General features: G+C 45.1%; 1 pseudogene; it reads left to right on the top strand.

The window, feature by feature from the left end:
• The first annotated feature begins 2,526 nt into the window (after positions 1–2,526).
• On the top strand, positions 2,527–4,112 carry LOC118576138 (annotated as a pseudogene).
• Positions 4,113–4,254: the final 142 nt, after the last annotated feature.

The raw sequence follows: 4,254 nt of genomic DNA, 5'->3' as shown, positions 1-4,254 counted from the left end.
TCTTATGTGGTACATTTTATAACATTTCATGTTATTTCCCAACTCTGTTTATTTAGGGAGAGGCATTTGTGGGCATTAGGAATTAGATTCCAAATTTTCAGAGAATGAATCATAAGTCACCATGTCAGGCTCCAAGCAGTCAGTCTGAGCCTGTTTGTTGGTGGCCATTTTGCCTTTTATTTTTAATCTTTTTGTCTCTACATTTTCCCCCTATATGATCAGTGATGGGATAAAGGTCTCATTTTTTTTCTGATACTGTATTCTAGCTGAGAAGGTACACCTGAGGTCTCTGGTTGGCACAGATCTGTCATAGTGTCACAGGGTTGTAAGCCGAAAAGCCTTGAGCTAAATTTTGCAAAGGAAGAGAGTGGGTATCATGGGGTGTGGAAAGCCAGAAGATTTAGCAAGCAGAAGCTGAAGACAGACAACATAATGAAAAACAAAATAAAGAGTCTGTGGGAGCTGAGCGAACTCACACTAATTGAAAAAGCTTCCTAGGTATAAAGCCACCCAGGAGGTCTGTTATAGTCAGGGTTCTCTAATGGAACAGAACTGATTGAATGGAGTCTTATTAGAGTGACTTACAGGATGCATCAGGTTAGTCCAACAATGGCTGCCTACTAACAATATCTAAGAATCCAGTAGTTGTTCAGTCCATCGTGTTTGACATTTCATCTGATCTTCAGTATATTCCAGAATCCCAAAGAAGTAGGCAAGCCAGCCAAGAACAAAGGCTTCCTTCTTTTATTTCCTTTACATAGACTGCCCCAGAAGGTGTAGCCTAGATTAAAGATGGATCTTCCCATCTCAAAAGATCGAGATTAAAATCAGGCTTTCCCACTTCAAATGATTTAATTAAGAAAACTCCCTCACAGGTGTACCCAGTCACTTGGTATTTAGTTAATTCTAGATGTAGTCAAGTCAACAACCAAAAATAGCTAACATAAGGTCTATATTAAATTTTGATTGAACCCCTTGAATATTTTGATATTGTCTGACATTTGGGAGATTTTCCTCTACTTCTCCTGAAGTAGTGGCCTTGACTACCAAGTCTCACTGGGGAGGACACCTGTGCTCCCTGAGTCTGTAGAAAGGATGTCTAGGTTGGAAGGAATACTTCCATCAGGCAGTTGAGGCACCGTCTTCACTGTCTCTACAGTGGGGGTATAAAGTGTTCTGACAGGTCCAAAGGTAAGTTTAAATGTGCAGCACTGCTCCAATTTAGGAGTGAGAGGAGGAGGAAGAGAACACAACGTTATTGAGGTTCTGCATCTTCCTCAGGATCATGGGTGCATTGGTCAATGAGGGTGCTGGGAGCAGATGTGGGAACAGGATTCAGATGGCTGTGGGTGTGATGGAGACAGCCCTCTGAGAGAAGACTTTGGCGAATCAGCTCAGCTTTATTCCAGCATAAATATATATAGGAAATATATTGAATTGAAACTCTAATTTGCATTAAGTGGTACACTTCTATCACAAGGCTTCCTATGTGACAGCAGGGTCCTGTAGAAAGCTCCTAGCATAAGTCTTACTTACCATGTGTGCAGCAGGGTAAAGGCTTCTAGCAGGAAACTGCCAAGGGTCACCATAGAGATAAACCTGGCATCCGGTCTTAAAGACAACATTCAGCTAAGGTCAATCCTCTGCATCCAAGGACATTCTCAAGATAAGGACAGGAAGAGAACAGGAAATCTGGCTGAGGGGGAGGAGGAGTCCCCATGCCCTTGAGCTTTGGAAAAAGCTGTCATGTCATGATACACTTCGACCTCTAACCAAAAAACCTTCCAACAAAGTTACACATCATTTTGATGCTAAGTAAGCACAGATTGCTAGTGTCTTTTAACTTTCTGGGAGGTTTTTAGGAAGCACACATGGTCTCTGTGTGATTTTGGCTCCATCAGTGGTACTTTAAGTTTCCTGGCACCATCAGTGGGACAGGGAAAGCAGATCCAGAATGAAAGGCCTGTTTTCCCATCACACTTTCCTTCCATGACCCTGTAGTTTGTCTTGTCTTTCTATCTTGTCCCCAGGAAGATGACTGGAGTCTACACAGAAGAGGAACCAAATCTGCAGTTTGGGTTTCAGTGATTTAAATATACCTAGACATGTATCCCATTCACAAAGAGTCAGAGAATTTAACATCTGGATGTAGTGGTAGAAGGTTACAGTCTTCTTCTATGTGGAGTCATAGCCTAGTGTGTGTAGCACCGTCTAGGCTCCTCAGCCACCCAGTCTCAAGATTCCTTCCAATCTCACAGCTAGTAATCCCCATTTGAAAGTTAGTGAACTAGACTGTGGGACAGGAATCCGGAAGTACTTGAACCACTGGGTAGGGATGGAGAAGGAGCAGGCAGAGAGAAGCACGTAGCATCCATGTTTCCCTGGGGCTATCTGCTCAGCCCACTGGCTTGGGATCCCATTGGCTTCCTTTCTAGCTGAGCTCATATATAAGCATGCACTCTGAGGCTAGTCCTTGAGTGCTCTGTCCTGCTCTCTGCTGCTCTCTTAACGTGGGATCCCACTGCCATGGAAAAGCACTTCCTGTTGCTCCTGCTGGGTCTCTCCCTGGTGGTGGGCTTCCTCCATGGTGAGATACTGGCAGATGGAAGGGTCCAGTGCTGGTGGGCAGACATACTGTCAAAGGGTACTGGGTTTTGGAGGTCAGGAATAAGATGTAAGCCCTGACTGCTTTTATTCGTGGACCCCACAGCCTTCATCTCCATATCCTCACTGCTCCTTTCTTCTCATCCCTCTGTTGCATACAGTATGGGCGTCTCCAAATCCTCTGTCATGCCTCTGCTTCTGGTGTCCTTTCTCCTGGTCCTTCAGCTCACCTCCTCATTCTTAACAAGCAAACACCTCAATTCCTCCAGCTTTCCTGTGCATAGACCTAAATTTGTATTGGAAATGACGCGAGGAAGGTCCTTGAAAGGATAAGGCAATGAAGTGATGGGAGCACTTGTGTGGTCACAGGCGGCAGGCTCAAGCTCCCCACATCAGAGCTTTGTGCTTCCTCCTCACAGCCCACCTCATTCACGGTGTTTGACCTGGAGAAACTTGGCTCTTCTCAAATCCCTTCCTAGTGCCCAAGGTCATGGGCTACCCTTTAGAGGTCAGCTCAGCATATACCCAGCTCTTTCCTTGGTCATTGTTTCTTACTTATTGATTATAGCCACAGGCTCAGCTCCGGTCTCATCCTTGAGGTGGTGCTCTGGTTGAACCTCTTATCCTCGATTTTGCCTTTTCAGCTCTTACATGTTTGCAGTGTGACCTGTTAAATGCTGATGGAAAGTGTGAGAAAGGAGAAAGCACCTGTGAGGCTAAAGATGACCAGGAATGTGCCATACTGGTAGTGTCTAAAGGTATGTCAAGCCTAGGAGATGTTGGGGTCATCCTGTTTGTTGCTCAGGAGTGAATCAGCCCTTCTGTACACTCCTGGGGACAAAGCAGAGACTAGGGAGGTGTGTTTCTGTGCAAATTCAGAAGACCCTTTCCATTTGGTACTGGTTGCCTACCATTCTTTGCCAGAAGAAGACTTTTTTTTGAGTGGGGGTTGGGGAGGTGTCTCTGCATGCTCTTTATAGCTTTTTGGAAAACATATTCAGGAATGAGCAGATTTGAACTGTAAAATTCCAGTCAGTAATTTGGGGAATGGGAGGCGTGCCTGCAGGCCAGATTACAGGTTGATAGGTGGTAACTACAGTCACCTCAGTGTGGCTGGCATGCATTTCACCAGGGAGTCGAATTCACCTTTTTTATTTGTTTTGTTTTGTTTTTCAAGACAGGGTTTCTTTGTGCAGCTTGGCGCCTTTCCTGGATATTGCTCTGTAGACCAGGCTGGCCTTGAACTCATAGAGATCCACCTGCCTCTGCCTCCCGAGTGCTATGATTAAAGACATGCGCCACCACCGCCCAGCCAAATTCACCTTTTTCTGAGACTTTGATTTTACAAATGGGTTTGACCCTTGTTACTTTTCTTGTACAGGTTATGACATCTGTTTGTTTGGGCAGCAGGATTGTTCTACTGGATGCTTCAATAAGACTTTTACCCATTATAATATAACACTGGATTTACATGTTGCCATGACCAATCGCTGTGTAATGAGTTTTAGAGGCTGGGCCCTTCCTTGCCCAGTTCTGCTGCAGGTGAGTCCTTATTCCTCCCCTGTGCTCTCAAGGCTCACACATGAACTATCTTTTCCCTGCACTGCCCAAGCCCTGACACCTGCCTGGAATCAGCATCTGCTGTTGATG

The sequence above is a fragment of the Onychomys torridus genome, unplaced genomic scaffold (assembly GCF_903995425.1).
Source record: "Onychomys torridus unplaced genomic scaffold, mOncTor1.1, whole genome shotgun sequence".
Taxonomy (NCBI): domain Eukaryota; kingdom Metazoa; phylum Chordata; class Mammalia; order Rodentia; family Cricetidae; genus Onychomys; species Onychomys torridus.
Note: the sequence above shows the minus strand (reverse complement) of the source record. Positions and strands in the feature narration are given on the sequence as shown.